The sequence below is a fragment of the Felis catus genome, chromosome B1 (genome assembly GCF_018350175.1).
Source record: "Felis catus isolate Fca126 chromosome B1, F.catus_Fca126_mat1.0, whole genome shotgun sequence".
In the NCBI taxonomy this organism is placed as follows: Eukaryota; Metazoa; Chordata; class Mammalia; order Carnivora; family Felidae; genus Felis; species Felis catus.
In genome coordinates, this window is record NC_058371.1 from 18745001 (window position 1) to 18768224 (window position 23224).

General features: G+C 40.9%; 1 long non-coding RNA gene across 1 annotated transcript in view; it reads right to left on the reverse strand.

Moving 5' to 3' along the window:
• The window catches only part of LOC123384779, a 174875-nt gene that overhangs the window by 117 nt on the left and 151534 nt on the right, over window positions 1–23224 (reverse strand). The window contains exon 3 of the long non-coding RNA XR_006596322.1: window positions 1–436. This exon is cut by the window's left edge and continues 117 nt beyond it. This is a non-coding gene — a long non-coding RNA (uncharacterized LOC123384779). The remainder of the gene's footprint in view (window positions 437–23224) is intronic.

Sequence of the window (23224 nt, forward strand, 5' to 3'; positions counted from 1 at the left end):
GAACTTGGCTAATCATTAGCTCTGCCAGCACTCGGAGCACTGCACCCAGAAGGACTGCGATGCTCAATGTTCTTCCAATAGATTACAGGTGTTCAAGACACAGCCTGTTATGTTAGCCTTTGGGTGAGGCTTAGAGTAGTCACCACCAGCTGTGAATATCTTCCTCCTTTTAAAACATGTTAGATGTGTTTTTAAAAAATCATAAAAACATGTTATAAACATAGAAAGCCTTATAAAAACATGTTAGATGTGTGTCACAACATGGAGAAGTTTGGGAAGCATTGCCCCTCCCCCACTGTAGGCATCTATAAATAACCTGACTGTGATAAATGACTCACTTATCTGGAATTTCCTGTTAACAGCTTTCTTATTGACAGCTGACAGGAAGGAACCCGCTTTTGCAAGGCCTGAAGCTTATACAGATGAGGGGAGTGATCTATAAGACAAAATGATAAAAAGTTACAAAGTCTAACATTAGGTCCGGGGGTCTTAGAGGGTCTCTGACAATAGGCTGCAGTTTACCTATTTTCATGGTGTGTCTGCCTCTGGGTTAGCAGGATGCAAGTACAAAAGACAGGGGCAATAAAGCCAGGCCTCCTACGTTCGCATACTGGCTACACCACTTCCTAACTGTACGGCCCTGGGCAGGGTGCGTACTCCCCCGGGCCTCACTGTCCTCATCGGCAACATGGGGCTGGCAGCCTACCTGCCTCACGGGACTGTTGCAGCAAATGGCAGAACACGCGTGTTTAGAACACCGCCTAATTCAAGGGATAACCTCGCAATAGATGCTAATCATGAATAGGTCCTTCCTAAACTCTGGCATCTCCGTTAGCCAGACTCTGGACTTTTGAATACTGCCTTCTGCGGCTCCATTTCCTACAGTTCTGACCATGGGCTTAGAATATCTGAGTTCAGAAGACTGCCTTTTCCTACTTGCCTTCTTGCCCTTGAGGTCCCAATCTTGATGGAAACTCTACCTCAAAGCATATTGCTGGTCCTTTGCATTCCTAATTCCAGGTCTCACTCCTTATCCCTTAGGAAGTTTTCCTAAAAATTCTTGAGCATTTCAAATATTGCCTTCTATTTAACTCACTGACTTTTCCAGTTGATGATTCAAATTCTAAACTCTTGTGAATTGTAAGTCACAGCATTCGGAGCCGGTATTGTCTTTCTGGGTTGTGCTTTTAGACAATGATGGTGGATGCACACGTTCTTCAAAAGGAAGTTCTTCCTCCCCCAGTATTGTTTGACTTCATTTTGGTGAGGGGCAGCCTCTCTTCACAGAGTGCCTGAGTCTTCTGGCACCTTCCAGATGGGAAACAAATGTCCAGGGTGCTCAGAAGAGACAGATTTCCCACTGTGTGAGGAGAGTGAATGTGTGTGGGGGGGTGTGGTATGTTGTATGTGGTATGTTAGGTAGGTATGTATGTGTATGGGGGCGTGAGTTGTGTATGTGTGTGATGTGTGTGCTGTGTGCTGTGTGTGTGTGTGTGTGTGTGTGTGTGTGTGTGTGTGTGGTATGTGGCGTATGCGGTGTGTGACGTGTGGTACGTGTGGTGAGGGGGGGTGGTGTAGGGAGAGTCCTGGGGAAAGCTGAGTTTCTCCTCAGAGTCTCTTCTCTGCCCTCCTTCTTGGCTTCAAAGTGTGCCCTCCCCTTCAAGTTATCACTCTGTCTTCCTCGGTGCGCTTCCAATTCTCCGGTTTCTTGGAAATGAAGAATGGGCTCTGTAAACCTGCTTTGGGAAGAGAATCTCATCAGGGGTTTCTTGGACTCTGTTTCTGCAGTCGGGGGGCGGGCATAAAAGATGAGAAGAGCTGCTGATGCACAGAGCAGGGCCAGACTGATGCTTGGTGATTTTGCCCCAACACACATCTGCTTTCCTGCAGAAGAAGTCAGAGAGCTCTCAAGGCTCATCAGGAGGGATTCACACTGCTTCTACATACATCCTATTTATTGTATAACTAGCCCTTTTATATTAATGGGCATCAGTCAAAAGTCAGTTTTAAGTAATAAAAATATTGAGAACAATATGATACTGCGTACAACACTCCAAGCTTTGCATTTAAAGTCTAAATCTCTTTTTTGTTTAAGGTCTGCACACTGTCTTAGGAAATAATGTAAGATTTTTCCTTTCTTCTCTTTGCATGCATCTGAAAAACTGTTACACTCAGTTAAAATTTTATTAGACATTTTAAAGAGTAACTGTGAAAGTGTTGTCTCTTTTGAGGTGCTGGAAATGTTCTGTGCTTATTTGATTACATCTTGAGTTCCGTTTGTGAAAATACATTGAACGGGAAATTTATATGTCTAATTTCTGTATGTAAATTGTACTTCAGTAAAAACTTTCAGATAAGTGGCTGCTTTTTATTGCAGATTGGGTCCTCGTCTGCAGGAGCAGATGCTGAGTAGGAGTTTTGCATGAGGGTTCCTTATTTTTTTAGGACATGCAGTGGAGATCAAGATTCTTCCTTTCTTTCTTCCTTCCTTCCCTTCTTCCTTACCTACTTCCTTCCCTTTTTCTCTCTTCCTTCCTGCCTTCCTTCCTTCCTTCCTTCCTTCCTTCCTTCCTTCCTTCCTTCTCTTTCTTCCAGTATTAAAACCATGAATTTTATTTTCCAAGTGGTGAAATTACATGTTTCCATGAATTCTCTTGTAAAATACCCCTATTTCCCTGTTTGTCTCTTTCTTTCCTTTTTTCCTTTTATTTTTCTTGTGGTAAGAACACAACAAGAGACTTTTCAGTGTCCAATACACTGTTGTTAAGCATAGGCATGATGTTGCACAGCAGACCCCTAGAACTTATCCATCTTATCTAACTGAAGCTTTATACTTGCTGATTAGCAACTCCTCTTTTCCCCCTCTCTCAGGCCATGCAACCGGCATTCTGCTCTCTGCTTCTCTGAATCTTATTAAGGCATTTTCAATGGAGGGGAAGGAAGCAGAAATATGCAGAGGAGGAAGTCTAGGTGAATGCAAGCCCAGTGTCAGGCTGCCTTGGCCATGCACAGGAGGAATGCTGGAGCTAAAATGGCCTTTTAGACTAGAGTCATCTGGAGTCAGACTGAGTTGGCTCAGGCTTTATGCACTGCCATTGATGTGATGTGTCACTGCATAGGAGTGCCCTTGAGCTAGGTGGCTCTCTGCTGCTGAGCCATTTCTTGAAGATGGCCGTAGCCTATCTGTCCATGATACTCCCAGCAATAAGGACAGTGAGATTTTTCTATGCTGAGGGATCTATGAGATGCATCAAAATGTCCATCACAACAAAGCTGGAGACTAGGACCTGAATAGGAAAGGGGGAAGAACAGGATTCTGTTTGACTTTCATTTTAAAGCTCTCTATTTTCTAATTAACAAAAATTCATGTGGATTCATTTCTTCAACTCAATAAATTAAAGTAGTATTTGCCAAGTCCACACAGTAGAATCATTACTTTAATATCATACACAGCACACAATTCTTCTGCCCGTATACGTTTAAATGCGGGCTTGTTATTCCAAATGGAAATGTAAGTGTTCATGAGTGTGTCGCTTTATTTCAATATGAGTCTTCCACAAAATCTCTTTCCCTGGATTTTACCTTTGTCTTATTTTATTCAGTATTTGGTTTATGTACTACTCTTTACTTTCACTTCCATTTATGATTTATCATCTTATTTTAGACATCAGCTTTTTAAAAAATTGATGGACTGACTTCTTCTACATGCTTTTGGTCAATTTTATCAAATTCATTGTTCCCATGGTTAGCCTTTATTAGGTAAGAGCATTCATACAGAAACAAGTTTCAGTGGGGGAAAGAAGTCTGCAAGGGATGGCGTCCATGAGAATGTACCCTGAAGACCGCTGATCATAGGGTGTGTAATTGACCAAGGGCCTAGTTGCTGAGCTTTGAAATCCATCACACCATCTGCATGAGCCAGGCCTCTGATGGCCAACTTCTCTGATGGCCGATTCTGGCTGGCCAAAGCCGTCATCCAAACTTCCATCCAACCCTCTTTCCCTCTCTCCTTCACTTTGAGGTGCAGCCTTAGCATGATTCCCTCCCTGTTTCCCTTACAAAGAGGTGTGCTGGATCCCTCTTGGCTGGGACTGGCTCAAGAGGATCAAGTGCATCTCTTCTCAACTTGGGGTTCAGGGACACCATGTTGATAGTGTGAAACGGGCTAAAGTGGGAGTGATTACCTCAAGTAATACACAAACATTACAAATCAGGTCTTTTTCTCATAGAGACCTAGTTGATGAATAATTATCTGCATACTATTGGCCTCGTCAGCATTCCTCATAAAATTCCTGCACATTTAATTATCTTTGGCGTTTTCTTCCTGGAGTACCCATATTAACAAAAAAGGGGTGAGGAGAAAAGATAAAATCAGTTTTGGACATACTGATACAGTGGATAGGAATTTTGAGATTCACCAAGACCATCAAAATAAGATTTCTTCCTCCAGTAGGAACATTATCATCAGCTAAGGCTAAGTTGTTCCCTCAGGAACTAAAGCTTAGGATATTGGCTTTTAGCAAAAATAACTCTAAAGGTTGAGGTAGTGCACCTTTTCTGGCTTTGTGGCCTCTAAAACCTTCTAAATCTGACCTAGCTTCCAGGTTTTCTGTTCTAAAAATTCTTCACTGGGATGGATATTATTTTTTCCTTAAATATATATATATACATATATATATATTTTTTTACTTTTCTCACTTCATTTATCACGATACGCCAAACTTTTCTCACCTGTCCCTCTAGTTCCAAATTTTTACCATCTCTCTTTACTTGAAAATCTCCAGAATCTTTTTTTCTTCTTCTTTTTTTTTTTTTTTTAAAGCTAACCTATTACAAGTCAATTCATGAAATTTGCCTTCCTTTTTCTCAGGTGGTCTAGCTCCAAGTCTGCAATTTTTAACCATTATCTTTTGTTGCAGAAGAAAAATATCCTTCATATACTGAATTTACAAAGCTATGATTATTAACTCTTCAAGAGTTGGACAAATAATTTGATTTAGTTTTTCCTATTAGCTCCTACAGGGAAGAGGCTAAGAATAACACTTTAAAAAGAGCAAGCTGTGGAAGACACATAATCTACCTAGTAGGGCCTTAGCATTGTGCTGCTGGAAATCAGATTCTACTCTATGTACCTCTTCTAATCTTTACCACCTTTACCTTTCACTTTATGGGCACTATCTTGGTTCTGTGTTTGGGTTTAGATCCTTACCCTTTCCCTGGAAGCTTGGCCCCTTGAGGATTATACCCTGGCTTTCTTCCCAAAAGGCTAATCATTCCAGTTTAGGGCTTAGATAAACAAGTCCACCAAGATATGCTGAGCCATTGCTAAACACACTTTTTTAGTGTGTTTATGAGATCAAGACAAAACTAATACTTGTGAGATAATTTCTATGCATATGTATTTTATCTATAATAAGATATTCTCTTAGATAACGTAACCCAGATGAAAATAATTTCTCACATTTATTAAACACCTATTATAGGCCAACTACTGTGCAAAATATTTCCACAGCTTATAGAGGTTGAAGAAGTTGCCCAATGCCCCACATCTGTCAAGAGGAAGAACTAGATGTCTAACTGGGTCTATTAACTCCAGAGCCTATTTTTTAACCATTGGGTTGTATTATTCTTCCATAGAAATTAGCCAGGTGAAGGAGCCCGTTTATTTAACCGAGCACTGGAGTGCAAAGAAGAATGTGGTACACGGATATGAAAAGAACAGTGAATCTTTTGAGGTTTATGGGGAGAAATCAGTTTTGCTACCAGATTGAGGCTTACAAAGGATTTTTACAGCGATCGTCATACACATAATAACTACTGTCATATATATAATTTGCACCTGAAGTTGTAAGACAGCATCACTTAATTCTAGCAAAGGCTGAAGATCAAGAGCATAGGGTCAAGTGTTGAGCTTTAGAAGAAATTCACCGGTTAGCTTAAAGAAGCGGCAGACCAGGAAGGTGGAAGAATGTCAAGTTAGGATCTGTTGCAACAGCATCAGAAGCAACACAGTGGTCACTGGAATACTGGTTACTACGGTACTATTTTAATGTAAATAATTCATCTGGAAATAATCTCTAAGAGAAAAAAATTACAAGTGGGAAGGGATAACATGTTATAATCGACTCTTTTTTTCCTTCTCAAGTCTGAATTTCCTTCCTCTCCTTCTCCATTCTGCATTTGGTTAACCAGCACAGGTGAAAAATATGTATTTATTTTGGGGGGGGCACAAAATATAAGATGCTAAAATGACCACAAAGTTTTGTCATAAAACTGAGGATCATTATAGTAAAATCTCATGTTCTTGGCTATTACATAATCAGAAGATACCAACAATATTTCAAACCTAGTATCAGTACTTTGGATCCTGAAACAACCAATAGTTTTCTCAATATGGCTGAGGATTTTCCGATTGGCAGATGGAGATGTCCATCAGTATGTTCTAGACACTCTGGTACAATTGGATACAGTGTCAACATCTCGGGTTGTATACATTTACCTTTAGAATATTAATAGCAGGTGCTGGATCAAGACCACCCTAAGTAGGACCTGATGGGAAATCATAAGAAATCAATCAACAGAAAAAAATAATCCCCAGAATTTATAAGAATGGATTTTATACATGCTTAGTATTTTATGAAAATAAAATAAAAGGCCTTTTAAAAGGTCTTTTTAAGAAGACTCAAGATTATTTTTGTGTTTTCCTTCCTTTTTTTTAAATTTTTTTAACATTTATTTATTTTTGAGACAGAGAGAGACAGAGCATGAACGGGGGAGGGGCAGAGAGAGAGGGAGACACAGAATCGGAAGCAGGCTTCAGGCTCTGAGCCATTAGCCCAGAGCCCGACGCGGGGCTCGAACTCACCGGCCGCGAGATCGTGACCTGAGCTGAAGTCGGACGCTCAACCGACTGAGCCACCCAGGCACCCCACCTTCCTTTTTTTAATTTAAAAAAATTCTTTGTACGTTTAATTACTTTGAGAAAGTATGGGACTCAGACCCATGAACTGTTACATCACAGACTGAGCCAAAGTCAGGTGCTTAACTGACTGAGTCACCCAGGCACCCCTTGCCTTTTCCTTCTATTGAGATCTACATAGGGACAGCTTCAGGACTTCGAATTCCTGTACTTTACCTGACAGCAAAAAACAAACAAACAAACAAAACCTCCCCAAAACAAAAACTGTTGGAGAAAGTTGGTAATTAAGAAACTTAATGTTAGGTGACTGAAAACAGAGGCAAGGAAAACAATTTTGTCAATTTGGGTCAAGGCTGACCAGCTGGTTGTTTTGCATGCTAATGAAGATTCAATGAGAGAGGGTAAAAAAAAAATCAATGAGCTGAAAGGCCATCTTATTTAAATTAAGAAACCCACTCAAAAGTTTGTGGACAAATTCCCTGTTTCTAATAGAAGTAATGAAATCTCGTTAAATCAACAGACGCTAATTTTGAGTCGGTGATCGCATGAGCCGAGGCTGTGATAGCAGCTCGAAGAAAGGCCAAGTGTTTAACAAAGACACCTCAAAATACGATGCATTACAGAGTAGAGAATTTTACCTTTCTCTCAGGCAACAGTCCTTAGTTAACAAAGTGATCTCTGCTCCAGAGAGTCACGCAGGGATCGAGGTCACTGGTGCAGGACTGAGGCTGCCACCCTCACCCCATGGCTTCCAGGTTAGTTTCAGCCACGAGAGTTTCAAGCCAGTGGGAGCCTGGGGTCATGGGAAAGTTGCAGTTCAGAGCAAGAGATGGACCTTGCATCATGTGACATGGCAGCTTCACATTCATCCTCGGGTCAGAATTCCCTACACATTGGTCCTGCCTGTCTGCAGGGGATGTAGGAAGTTCTGTGTAGCCACGTGCTCAGAGAGAACACATCTGGGGGCAACCAGCGGTTTCTCCAGCACCTGTACTAAAACTTAACCTCAGTGTTCCTGGCTGATAATTGGAAAATCATACAGGTTTTCAATTCCCAATCACCTTTGGGCTAAATATGTTTCGGAAGTCAAGATTTTTGCTTTGTAGATAAGCAATGAGTTACGCACACTCTGAGTTGGGAAGCACCCCAGTGGGGTTTGAGACAGTACCCCTTTAAGCAAATCAATGAATATTTCTGTGGTGTAATGCAAGATTATTCATGCTAAGTGAGATGAATATGACGAAAAATAACCTCCTGGCAGTGCATGTCAGGTTTTGCCTTCATATAAGTTTGCATCAAGCTTAGGGAAAATACTTTTAGCTTTGAACTTTGAAATTGTGGATAAGGATTTGTGGACCTGAGTTAATAGAAAGATCATGCAATTTAAGCAGGATTGAAGTAATTTGAAAGCCAAAATTTTAAAGCAGTGATAATGGCAAGAGGTCAAAAAATTCTTATTTAAGTTCTGTCCTTTACTTTTTTTTAACTGATTTATTTATTTTGAGAGAGACAGAGAGAGTGCAAGCAAGGGAGGGGCAGAGAGAGGGGACAGAGGATCCACAGCAGGCTCTGGGCTGAGAGCAGAGAGCCTGACGTGGGGCTCAAACACTTGAACCGAACAGTGAGATGACCTGAGCCAAAGTTGGAAAGTTAACCAACTGAGCCATTTAGACGCCCCTTAAGTTCTGTCCTTTAAAGTTATGGTTCCTCATATCTACATCTATTTTTGTGGCAACTACACCTAAAAAAAATGACAGGATGACTTAGAAGTTTAGGAATGTATAATTGAAACAGGTGCTAGGCCCAGAGCAATAAGGCTAAGGATGTTGGATATGATGACAGGGAAGGAGGAAGGCTGGGGGACCAGAAAGGGGGAATCTCTGCTCTCTGGGAAAAATGTCTAAAGTGGCTCCTTTAAAAAAGTAAGGGAATATATTGGCATTGTGGTTGTTAAGATAATGAGCAGAACACAGAGAAAGCAGCATGAGTGCCAAAGAAGGCAGTCAATAAATGGCACTAAAAATACCATTTCTCTCTCATCCAGGATGGACTCTCTCCTCAGCTTGACCCCAGTATGTCTACCTATTAGGTTAGAACCACTAGACCTTGCCTTCAAGCGCTGCCCTGCACTTTCCTTCTTCCCTCCACTCCCCCCCCCTTTTTGGCAAAAGAAACCCACACTGGACACACTATCACTTGGGCTTGCTAACTGTCCCTTAGTGCACACTGGCACTGGGGTGCTCATTTGCTTCTCTGCAGACACTACCACTTCTTATTTATTCTCAAGAAAAAATGGTTCAGGCACAGGAGTCTCCTGTAACAGATGTTTGTGCATGATCAATGCTAGAAGTACACATTTGTTACTTCTCTTCTGGATGCTCTCAACTTTTCTCAGGGCACCATGACTGAGAAGTGAGAGTTGGAAAATCGCTAGGCAATGAATAGCATCACTTGAGGGAGTCTTAAGGATTTTCTAAAGAGAACTAGTAGTTGGGTTGAACTTGTCCTGCACACATATCTGTAATGTCTACACTGAAGCTCTTATCAAAGAAGGGAATTCAAAAAGTAGACGTGAGGCTCACAGCAAAATTGAATGGAAAGTACAGACATCTCTGTCTGTATATATCCTTTGCTGCCCACACAGGTACAACTTCCCCCATTATCAACATCCCCTACCACAGTGGTATATTTCCTACCGTTGATGAACCTACCTTTACAATGTTATCATCAGTCAAAGTTCATAATTTACATTAGGGTTCACTCTTGGTGTTATATAATCTATGGGTTGGAACAAATAAGTAATGATATGTACCCACTAATGTAGTATCATAAAGAATCGTTTCACTGCCCTAAAATCCCTCTGTGTTCGGCTAACTCACCCCTCCCTCCCTAAACACTAGTGACCACTGATCTTTTTTCTGGGTCCCTAGTTTTGCCAATTCCAGAATGTTAGACATTTGGAATCATGTACTAATTTTATTTAGAATCATATGGTATGCCGCTGGAACTTTTTGGACCAAGAATTCAGGGGAACTTTCCTTTACCTACATTTTCTCCTGTGCTCTGTGAGACATCTTTACAATCTCTTCTTGATTTTGCCTTAAAATAAGGGAATGAATCCTAGTTCTCACCATCTGTCTAGCAATACCCAAAGATGCCAGACAACTGAAAACAACTTCTGTTTAATAGCTTGATAAGCTCCTATCCTTTGGCGTGTCTCCCCCAGGAGGATCTGATCAGAACACTTGCATAAAAATACAGTCAGTTGTGCTATAATGCTTGTTCTGAAAATGTAAATTTATCCTGGCACAATTGATGTATCAAAGGATAATTTGAGCATCACGGGAATCTCATGTTTGCTTACACATGATTTCATCCATGAGAAATACTAGATGAGCACAGAAAACTGCATTCAGCAGAACCTAGCAGCCCAGGAATACATAAAGCCTGTGCGTGTGCACGCGCATGCTCACACACACACACACACACACACACACACACACACACACACACCATCCCTCAACCACCTGCCAGCTACCTCAGTTCACAGCATGTGTTATGCGTCCCACCTACTCACGTTTGGCATGGCAACCTTCCACCTAACTCCTCTCCTTTCCCATCCCTCCCGATGAACCTCCCTTCTTTCAACGCTTCATGGTAACTCAGGACTTGCCTCCCTTCTGATGCTTATGTCCCCAAGCTGACTGCACGTCTTTTTCAAGGCCAAGTGTCATATTTATTGTAGTATTTAAGTATTCCTTAACCATTTAACAACTATAAAACCACGTTGCTATGTTTATTAGGCTTATATATACACACATATATATTTTTTGTAATGTGTCACTGAGAAAGTTTTTAAGTGTTATGCCCACAAACCCGTAACCCCTGTGGTTTTTATTGCTCACTTTTGCATATCGCGGTGATTCAGGAGCGCATATGTAGCATTCTCACAGCACTGACTGTACATGACAGGATGTTAAAATGGAACTCCTTTTCTTTAGGGTTCCACTGAGGATCAAGATCACCTGTGTGCCAGCTCCTCAGTTTTTCCCGTGTTAAACGTGCAAAACTGTTGGGAAAAAAAGTCTCTTTTTCATTTACTCTTGCTTTACGTGGGCCAGTGTCAGAGTTGAAGCAGCTGGGTGTTTATTTGGAAATTGGAAGCTTTCTTTGGAGACAGTGACCGTGCCCTCAGCACCTCTGTGGGAGGACACTGCTTATATCCCCCACCTCTCATGCCTGGTAAGAGGGACTTTAAGCCACTGAGACAGCTTCCTGTGATGATGATGATTCTTCTTCTTTTTAAATTTAAATTGAAGTTAGTTAACATTTCAGGAGTAGAACCCAGTGATTCATCTCTTACCCAGTGATTCATCATGAACACCCAGTGCTCATCATGAAAAGTGCCCTCCTTAATGCCTATCACCCATTTAACCCATCCCCACCCCCGCCCCCTCCAGCAGCTCTCAGTTTGTTCTGTGTAGTTAAGAGTCTCTTCTGGTTTTGCCTCATGCCTGAAGAAAAACCTACAACCTGGCTGACATGGTCACAAATACACTGATCAGCACTCAGTTTTGCATATCCTGCTACAAATGCTTGAAATAACCATTCAGTCGTGTGTCACTGGGCAGGAGAAGAAATGGAGGTGATGGCCTGAGAGAGGTGTGGACAAGGTGTGCGAATGCAAGCAGAGGTCGGAGGAAGAAAAGATGCTAGTCTCCTAGCTCTGAGGATGGAGGAAGGGGCTATGAGCCAAGGAAGGCAGGTGTCCTCTCAAGGCTGAAAAAGGCAAAAAAACGGATTTCCCCCTAGATCTTCCAGAAGGAACCTGGGACCTCCTATACCTTGATTTTCACCCGAGAAAAAACAATTTTAGGCTTCTGATCTCCAGAACTGCAAGATAAATTTGTTTTGCTTTAAATCACTAAGTTCAAGGTCATATGAGAGGAATAGTTTTGGCCAATAATTTGGCCCCGAATAGAAAACAAACACGTATTAAGGGTAGAGGCAGAGGGGAACAAGCAGAGGGGAAAGACTTTTCAATTCTTACTTGATAGTGTGGGTTACAATCACATGTGTCCACTAAGTGCTGACGCAGCTCCAGGGACTGAGGGGGACTTTGCTTGGTACCAGGATGAAGACACTTCCAAGTGCTGACACCATCTGGCAATGCCACAGCCAGTGGCACAGGGGACAGCCCAGGCAGACACACCCCACCTACTGGCCCTACTGATGATGTATTTGGTTTGCTATTGGCAAAATTACTTTCTACCTCTTCACCTTTGTTTTGCTCTTTAACTCTTTACAAGACACCATATATGCAAGTCAGGTGAAGTGGGGCTGGGCCCCAGGTCCTTCACTTTCTAGCCGGGTGACCAGGCCCGGGGTCTGCTGGGCACATACCAAATGTAAAACAGATGCTGCTTTTCATCAGGTCCTTCTTTCATGCCATGGTGATGGGTGTGCATCAGAAGTCCGGAATATGGTCTCAGAAAATCATGCTGTATGTCCAAGCCAAGAAGATATATGGACAATTAGTCCTACAGTGTGAAATCTCAGCTCTATTCAGTTAGGAAAATAGAATACTATCGCTGCACACTGGCTGTGTCCTAGGTACTGATTAAAGGGCAGGGTGCTGGTGAACCTTTCACTTCTTTACCATGTTTGTATTTATACTGTGTGGCCGGTTCACTTGTCAGACAGCACCTGGTGTAATTTAGGGGCTTAATATATGTTAGGAAGGTAGACTCAGAATGGGGTTTGGATCTTTACTTTGTTTCTTAGAAAGTTTTTGACCCCAAACAATTTTCTTAACCTTTTAAAGGCTCATTTATTCAACTGACCTTTTATCGAGTATCTACGTTGGGTTCACCACTGAGCTGTCCTGGAGGAATAGTCGATAAAAGACAGAGTCCCTGCCCTGCAGAGAAAACCATTAGCCTCTAGCTTCCTCGAGTGTCAAAATTTGGATAATAGTACCCATCTTGCAGCATGTTGCAAGGATTAAATGAGATAAATTTTTATGAGAGTGCTTCACATTTAGAAGAAACTCAATAAATGTTAATTTCTTTCTTTCCCTAGTGGCAGCCTAGTGGGAAGGAAATTTTTCAGCTGGGAAATCTTTATTTGTGCTTCTCAAGTAATACTAACAGTGCCTTGGGGATGACTGGCTTAGAATAACAACTATGAAAACAATATTGGAATGAAGGTAACTCCCTAGATTGGTGAAAATTATAATGAGCTTTTGGTCAGTCTCCAACACTTGAAAATACTCCTCTTTATAAGAATGACTTGATTATATGAACTTATTATGTGGTCAGATGCACTGGAAGACACCCCCTTCTCCACTTTCAGGGACAAACGGAAAATAATTGAGATTTTAAAAATCAAATTAACAGAAGTACATTTTCTTTTTTTAAGTAGGCTTCATGTCCAGCATGGAGCCCAAGACCGGGCTTTAACTCATGACCTTGAGATCAAGACCTGAGCTGAGATCAAGAGTCGGCCACTTAACTGACTGAGCCACCCAAGTGCCCCTAACAGAAGTACGTATTAATTAATGCTCTTGGCACAAAAACAGACACATAGACCAATGGAATAGAATAGAAACCCCAGAACTAGACCCACAAACGTATGGCCAACTCATCTTTGACAAAGCAGGAAAGAACATCCAATGGAAAAAAGACAGCCTCTTTAACAAATGGTGCTGGGAGAACTGGACAGCAACATGCAGAAGGTTGAAACTAGACCACTTTCTCACACCATTCACAAAAATAAACTCCAAATGGATAAAGGACCTAAATGTGAGACAGGAAACCATCAAAACCTTAGAGGAGAAAGCAGGAAAAGACCTCTCTGACCTCAGCCGTAGCAATCTCTTACTCGACACATCCCCAAAGGCAAGCGAATTAAAAGCAAAAGTGAATTACTGGGACCTTATGAAGATAAAAAGCTTCTGCACAGCAAAGGAAACAACCAACAAAACTAAAAGGCAACCAACGGAATGGGAAAAGATATTCGCAAATGACATATCGGACAAAGGGCTAGTATCCAAAATCTATAAAGAGCTCACCAAACTCCACACCCGAAAAACAAATAACCCAGTGAAGAAATGGGCAGAAAACATGAATAGACACTTCTCTAAAGAAGACATCCGGATGGCCAACAGGCACATGAAAAGATGTTCAGCGTTGCTCCTTATCAGGGAAATACAAATCAAAACCACACTCAGGTATCACCTCACGCCAGTCAGAGTGGCCAAAATGAACAAATCAGGAGACTCTAGATGCTGGAGAGGATGTGGAGAAACGGGAACCCTCTTGCACTGTTGGTGGGAATGCAAATTGGTGCAGCCGCTCTGGAAAGCAGTGTGGAGGTTCCTCAGAAAATTAAAAATAGACCTACCCTATGACCCAGCAATAGCACTGCTAGGAATTTATCCAAGGGATACAGGAGTACTGATGCATAGGGCCACTTGTACCCCAATGTTCATAGCAGCACTCTCAACAATAGCCAAATTATGGAAAGAGCCTAAATGTCCATCAACTGATGAATGGATAAAGAAATTGTGGTTTATATACACAATGGAATATTACGTGGCAATGAGAAAAAATGAAATATGGCCTTTTGTAGCAACGTGGATGGAACTGGAGAGTGTGATGCTAAGTGAAATAAGTCATACAGAGAAAGACAGATACCATATGGTTTCACTCTTATGTGGACCCTGAGAAATTAACAGGAACCCATGGGGGAGGGGAAGGAAAAAAAAAAAAACAGGTTAGAGTGGGAGAGAGCCAAAGCATAAGAGACTCTTAAAAACTGAGAACAAACTGAGGGTTGATGGGGGGTGGGAGGGAGGAGAGGGTGGGTGATGGGTATTGAGGAGGGCACCTTTTGGGATGAGCACTGGGTGTTGTATGGAAACCAATTTGTTAATAAATTTCATATATAAAAAAAAATAAAAAAAATAAATTTCAAAAAAAAAATTAATGCTCTTGGATTTCTAAGGAAGCCTGTTATAGCCAACATAGTAGCCACTATAAGACATGCCCCCCCCAAAAAAAAAAAGAGTTAAATCTCTCTTAATATAGTAACAGTGTGATTGTTGATTCACAAAGGGGAAAATCAAAGTTCTATTAACAGGAAGAATATTATCTTCTCATGTGAAACTCGTCTGTTTTCTCCAAGAAAAGATAAGCTCACCCGAGAGGCACATTTGCTCCTTGGGTGAATTGTGACGAGGCTCCCACAGCCTTCAGAACAGTGAGAGCCTGGACAGCATGAGTGCTTCCGCCCAAAGGCCACCCAGACCGCCTTCTGTCAACAAGGGGGGGTATCCGTTGGCGGCAAGAAGATCACACTGTGGGGAGCCACGGGGCATCTCGGGAAGAGAGTGTTAAAGGGGGTTGTTGTGGATTTTGGGTTTACATTTGTTGTTTTGGGGTGAGGAATCAATGAGACATGGTTTTTCTCTGGCATTGTCAGAAAACAGTGGAGATCCTGTGACAAAATTTCTTAATTTTTATCAAGGAGGCAGGAGGAATGGAGCAGACCTCTGGAGCTGGAGTTGGTAAAGCAGAAGACATTCCGGTTAGCCGGATGAAGGAGATGCTTAAGCATTATTGCAGTTTGCCCTGTGTTTTTCATCTGTGTGCTCAGACATGTTTATGATGCCGTCTTGTTTTGTCTCCCTTCATCACAGTCACTGAGTGACCTTGTCTGACGTTGGTGTTGTGTTTAATCATTTATGTTCCACGGAACACCAGGCCTAGCTGTGAGCTGTGGGCTAACGGCTGTCAGGAACAGCTTTTTCCTTTCTCGCCTGCCTACTCTCACCGTGTGCACTCTTCCCTCCCCGTGCAGCAGGAACGGGCAGTGACAGACCCAACAGAAGGAGCCATTAGCTGTTGGCATCTGGAGCAGGCTTAAGATTTGTACGTTTGCAAGATACTAGAAGGAGGTTAGTCTGTTAATAGGGGGAAGAGTGGAGGCAGGGACTAAAATAGGGCAATCACAGAAGGAGAGGATCTGGAGAGAGAGAGAGAGAGAGAGCAAGGAGAAGGGGAGGGCTCTTGGAGACACTTTCCCTTCCTAGTCTGTAGGATTCCTTGCCTTGTTTGATGCAAGAAAATGTAGGTTACATAGGACTTATGCATAGAATGCTCTTTGAAATCCACCAAATTTATTAGCAAACAGCTTTGAACACCTCCTTTGGAGTTTGGTTTGTTTTGCCTTGGCAAAGCAGGAGGCGCTCTGAGAAGGGGCTCTTTCATGAATTACATTTGAGTCAGCCCTGTATCGACACCAGTCCCTCACCCCTATTGCCCTAAATCTTCCATTAACAGCCATGCGGTTACCCAGGCATAGACTTAAAGAAATTGAAGGAGAGGTGAACGTTATTCCAAGAGCAGGAGTATATACTCCCTCTATGTTGGAAAAGAAAACAAAACTCCAATACAAATGAATGAAGTAGAGGCAGCCAAGCCTGAAAAGTCAGCATTTTCACGATAGGCTTATATCCTGTGGTACTGTACTATTTCCTTAGAACGAGATAATGAGGTTTCCGATAGAGGGCTTTGAAATAGAAAAATTGTTTTTGTGAACAAAAATATATTTATGAATGATGAATTAGCTAATTAACATATTCAAACTTTAAATATTGCCTGTGTCTTAATTCAGTCCAAAAATTGGGTTTAGAGCAATGTGTGTGGGGGGGGGACACTGCTCTTGGGGAGGACAGAACACGCATGTGGTGGAGCCAAAGCACGGCACCCACACAGCTCTGCATTGAGGCGACAGTTCCACACAGGACATGACTTTCAGCCAAAGGACCTTACGTGCCCCCTCTCCAACCCCTGTGACTGCTACAAATCTACAAGGAGTAGTGATAACAGAGAGAGAAAAGAAGACCGAGTGACCCCTGCAGACTAGACAGTTCAGATGAAAAAAGGCAAGGTCAGTAACAGCTTTACCAGGGGCTCACGGCACAGTGGAAGGAAACACAGCCTTCCCAGAAATGACTGGATGATAAAGAACGGCAGACCAGGTTTTGAACAAGTAGATAAGGAAACATTAAAATTCACAGGGATTAGGAACTTCTCTGAAGGAAGAGGTGGGCAATTCTGGCAGGCAATGTGGGAGAAGAGAGCTGTGGGGCACATAGCTAGGTGCAGGCCAGCCAGAACTGACATTGTCCCTGTAATCATACACTTGGAGAAAAATGTGTAGTGAACCTTCCCATATTCCCAGGTAGGTAAGAACTTCTTTATGTAAATAAGTTTGCAAAATAAACAGAATATTTTTTTCACTATAGATTAATAATGACTTTAGTTATTCTCTAGAAATCCTTTGCCAACATCAGAAACTCTCTAGATTCTGCTTTCTAGTATGGCAGACCGTGGTAAGGGGCCTCACCCTCTACCTCTTCAGGAAATGCAATCTTGAAGAGTTAGTCTGTTTAGATGAATTAGATATAAAACCTTCTTTTTTTTTTTTTTTTGGAAGTTGAGATGAGAACTTTTTTTTTTTTTTTTGCATTTAAGCTGTAAGACCAAGCTGAAGACAAAGACAATATACCTAAATATATTTTAAAATTATTATTATTAAATCTAGGACAAAGAGTTTTGGTTAAATTATAACTCAAGCATTCATGACCTTACAAATATTTATTTTGAATTTTATTTGAATATATTTATTTGTAGTATATAATGCAGACGAATGGTTAAAATTCAAGTACAAGAAGATATGTGACAAGTAAATATTCCAGACTCCTCTTTTTTTTTTTTTAAATGATATTTGTGTGTGTGTGTGTGTGAGAGAGAGAGAGAGAGAGAGAGAGAGCAGGGGAAGGGCAGAGAGAGAGGGAGACTCAGAATCTGAAGCAGGCTCCAGGCTCTGAGCTGTCAGCACAGAGCCCGATGTGGGGCTCGAACCCACAAGCTGTGGGATCATGACTTGAGCTGAAGTCAGATGCTTAACTGACTAAGCTATCCAGGTGCCCCACCAGACTCCTCTTTTTAGTACTATGAAGAGCCAATGGTCCTGAAACCTTCTGGCTACAAAACTGGGAGATCAAATAAGGTCAGTAACAAAGACAGTTTGAGTCCAGGTAGTACCTGAAGCACCAGGTATATTGGGACAGACCTTTGCTTTCTTGAAGGGGAAGGCAGTGTCTGCTCCTTACAGGATAAGAAGTTGAGCTGGAAATCTATGAATAGAGCCGGAGGAAGACAGAAGACACGTGTTCTATTTCTACATTGGTTTGGATGGAACTTAAAAAAAAGTCCTCCCACCAGCTCTCACCTGGGTTGGAGAGTCTGAATTTCTACTGCTTAGATGGCGTGAAAATTTTAATTTTCAGCAAGCAGGTAATTTTAATTTAAAGTGCACAGAGTCTATAGTACTCCTAGGTAATTAAGAGAAGGAAATGTCAAAACTCCTTGGAGGAAAAAAGTCTCAATCCAGGCCTCAGAACTGCCTCACAGAGAGATTGGCAGAAACTCTGAACTAATAAAAAGAAGTCATAAAACACATCAGAGGGAGTCTTCGTGGGCAATTACCAAAAGAAACAGACCTGCAAAGACATTGGATATTGGAATTGCTGAATAGGAATATAAAATGGGTTTGGTTAATGTGTTTAAATGAATAAAAGCAGAAATGAAAAATACGAATAAGGATGAAGAAATTACCAAATATTACCAGACGGTTTTGGAAAAAAAATAGAAATAAAACCCACAATAACTGAAGTAGAACAGCCAAATCAATAGAAGGATTACAGCAGTAGATTTGGTACGTGAGGAAGTGTTTAGAGCAGTGGAGCTATTCTGTGTGACACTGTAAGGGTGGATACAGTTTATTAGACATTCATCAAACCCCATAGAAAGGCAACACAAAAAGTGAGCCCTAATGCAAACTAGGGGCTTCAGTTTGTAATAATGTTTCATCATTAGCTCAATTGTAACAAAAGTATATCACACTAATGCAAGATACTAATAATAAAGGAAAGTGTGATTGGTAGTGGTGATGGTGAGGAGTATGTGGGCATTTATTTCCTGTACTTTCTCTCAGTTTTTCTATAAACCCAAAACAGCTCTAAAAAATAAAGCCTAATAGTAGTAGTAGTAATAATGATGATGATAATAATAATAATAATAATAATAATAAATCATGAAAGCAGCCAGTTAAAAAGATTACACACTAAGGAATAACAATCAGACTCTTAGCTGGCATCAATAATGACAAGGGAGATGGTCAACAGTAGAATTATATTTTCAAAGTGTTTAGAGAACACAACTATAAATTTAAAATTGTGTATATTGTGGAGGTACCTGGGTTTCTCAGTGGGTTGAGCATCCGACTCTTGATTTCAGCTCAGGTCATGATCTCAGGGTTGTGAGTTCAAGCCCCACTTCTGGCATGGAGCCTGCTTGGGATTCTCTTTTTCTTCCTCTGTCCCTCTCTCCTGCTCATGTGCGCGTGCGCTCTCTCTCTCTCTCTCAAAAAAAAAAAAACTGTGTATATTATGAAACTCCCAAGAACAAACATGAAAAAAGGCATTTTTCAAACATACAAAAAATGTGTTTACTGCAAAAAATAAAACCCTTCACTAAAGTATTGTCTGAAGGACACATTTAAGGATAAAATAAAGAGAATCCTGAAATGAAATCTGAGATTCAAGAAAAAATAAAAAGTAAAAGTAATTAAAAATGTGGATAAAATAATAATAAAAGTGTCTAAAACATAGAGAAAGCTAAAATATAGGGCAAAAAGAGCTTGTGAGCCAGGAGGGGGCTGAGAGCATTAGATCATTTTCAGGTTCTTTCACTGTCAAGGGTTAGAGTGTGGGCTGGGCTGCTATCGAGCATAGTTCTTGGAGCCGTGTGGCAGGGTGACCCTGAGTGAGGCATAAAGTTTTCACGTTCAGAATTGCAGGAGTAACCTGCACTTATCTTCTAAACCAGTAGAAGGGAAAAGATAGAATGAGAAAAATCTTATTTCAATAAAAAGGAAAGAAGGAAGAAAGAAAACTTATAGAAAACATAAGATAAATAGAAAATGAAAATATGGTGGTATAAATGGGTAAAAATATATCAATGCTAATAATTAATGTTGCTCAATTTCACTCTCTCAATAAAGAATCAAGTTGTCACGAAGTCCGTAATGAAACATTTCCAACTCTGTAGAAGACACATTTCAAACATAAGGACAATTAAAAGATGAAAACAAAGAACATATAAGATACATTGCACAGATACTAAGCAAGAGAAATATGTCCAGTTATAATAATAGCAACAAAATGTGTTTTATGAAAAAAGGTATTATAGGAGGAAAAAGAGAGTCAGTCACTCTCTTTTAAAGCAAGTAAAAAAAATCAGTAAAAGTATAGGAACTTTGAAGAAAACCCCCAATATTTATGTAATAGGTATGCATAGGTCCCTATAGTAATAATTAAGTATACTGACTTTTTTCTTTGGCCATAAAAGCAAGTGTCCATACATTAAAAAATAGAAGTATCACAGATACCACATTTCTTCCTAGAGTGCAATTCAATTAGAAGTTAGTAACAAAGCAGTATATAAAATTTTTCCATGCAGGTGGGTTTTTAAAAAAACCACACTTCTAAGTCATTAATGCATCTACTTACAATTACATTGCAATGTATTAGAAGATGCTTAGAACCAAAAGAAAAATGTGGCACAGCATTAAAATCTCAAGGCTTTTGCTAAAATGATATTTAGAGGAAACTTTATAATTTTGAAGCCATATGTTAGAAAAGAAGGAGATCTGAAAATCATTGATATCAGCATCCAAAGTCAAGCCTACCAGAGGATCACCATGCGTGCCATGAGATGTCCTGCCCATGCAGACATCTGCTTAGACTTCCTGGCTGGCCACAGGGGTGTTTCTCCACTCAGAAACATCAAGGAAGGGCTCAGCAAAGTGTCCTCTCCTTCCAGTCACGCATAATTCTCTTTCCGTTCTTGTTTTCTCACAAGGTAGGCGATAATTTATGTTCTGCCTGCCACCCTGCTCCCTCTCCATCTTAAGTGTTCATTTATTTTCAATGGAAAGTTCTAACAATCAAGCCTTGATGACTTCACAGGAACATTATTTGCTGGTTCTCTTTGTTTCTCTTCTACTCTTTGGATTTTATATTTTATATCCAACAGAAATTGCTGCATTTTGTTACAAAGCAAATAAATTTCATCATGTAACTGGGATGTTGCCATTGCCTTGGATTCCTTGCCTCAATAAAATCACTCACAAACAAATGGCCTGGGTAATATGAACAGCACATTCTTGCCAGATTTAATTAACTGAAATTGTCCAAGACTTGTGGTGCCTTTGGGAAGACTAAATCTTGCATTTAGAGATCTCTTCAATGTTGATCTGAGAAGAGTCATCAAGTATTTGACTGTGGGTGATCTCCCAGGGGTCTGAGGCATAGATGACCCACTCCATCTAATAGAACTCTTCTAATACAGGCAGGCTTGTAGAGCCATTTTCCCAAAACTGAACACCAGATTCCCACCCAATTAAGACAAATCTGAAGGCTTCTAAAGAAAGCTTAGAAAAGGAAAAAAAATATTCTCTGAACACTTGCAGCTTCTCACACCAAAGCAAGTGTCACATGCTGGAATTCATTCTTAATATTCCAGAGAAATATTTGAAATAACAAAAAATTAAAAAAAAAAACAGCGGCAGCGGCAACACAGATTAGAAAAAATGTTATAAATAAGTACAACTGAACCAAGATTAAAATTTTTTTATTTTGTTTTCAACGTTTTATTTTATTTTTGGGGCAGAGAGAGACAGAGCATGAACGGGCGAGGGGCAGAGAGAGAGGGAGACACAGAATCGGAAACAGGCTCCAGGCTCTGAGCCATCAGCCCAGAGCCCGACGCGGGGCTCGAACTCACGGACCGCGAGATCGTGACCTGGCTGAAGTCGGACGCTTAACCGACTGCGCCACCCAGGCGCCCCTAAAATTTTTTTATTTTTGAGAGACAGAGAGAGAGAGAGAGAGAGAGAGTGCATGTGAGAGCTGGGGGAGGGGCAGAGAGAGGGAGAAAGAGACAGAGAATCTGAAGCATGCTCTGTGCTGAGAGCAGAGAGCCCCATGTGGGGCTCAAACTCACGAACCGTGAGATCATGACCTGAGCCAAAATTAACAGTCAAATGATTAACCAACTGAGCCAGGGGCCCCTGAACAGAAATTTAAAAAGAGCAAAGGGTAAGATAAATTCCTGCAAATAAATTTTAAAAGACTAAATGAACTAAACAATATATACTTTTTATTTTTTTAAAAGTTTTTTTATGTTTATTTAGTTTTGAGAGAGAGAGAGAGAGTGTGTGTGTGAATGGGGGAAGAGGAGAGAGAGAGAGGGAGACACAGAATCTGAAGCAGGCTTCAGGCTCTGAGCTATCAGCACAGTGCTCGATGTGAGGCTCGAACGCACAAACTGAGTTTATGACCTGAGCCGAAGCTGGCTGCTCAACCGACTGAGTCACCTGGGCACCCCCATACTTTTTAAAGCTGACTTAAAAAGAAGCTGACTTAACAGAGAAAGACAAATATCGTATGACTTCACTCATATGAGGACTTTATGACACAGAACAGATGAACACAAGGGAAGGGAACCAAAAATAACATAAAAACAGGGAGGAGACAAAGCATAAGAGACTCTTTTTTAAAAAATTTTATTTATTTATTTATTTTTAATTTACATCCAAATTAGTTAGCATATAGTGCAACAATGATTTCAGGAGTAGATTCCTTAATGCCCTTTACCCATTTAGCCCATCCCCCCTCCCACACCCCTTCTTGTTTGTTCTCTGTTTGTTCTCCATATTTATGAGTCTCTTCTGTCTTGTCCCCCTCCCTGTTTTTATATTATTTTTGTTTCCCTTCCCTTATGTTCATCTGTTTTGTCTCTTAAAGTCCTCATATGAGTGAAGTCATATGATTTTTGTCTTTCTCTGACTCATTTCACTTAGCATAATACCCTCCAGTTCCATCCACGTAGTTGCAAATGGCAAGATTTCGTTCTTTGTGATTGCCAAGGAATACTCCATTGTATATATATATACCACATTTTCTTTACCCATTCATCCCTCGATGGACATTTGGGCTCTTTCCATACTTTGGCTATTGTTGATAGTGCTGCTGTAAACATGGGGGTGCACGTGTCCCTTCAAAACAGCACATCTCTATCCCTTGGATAAATGCCTAGTAGTGCAATTGCTGAGTCATAGGATAGTTCTATTTTTAGTTTTTTGAGGAACCTCCATAGTATTTTCCAGAGT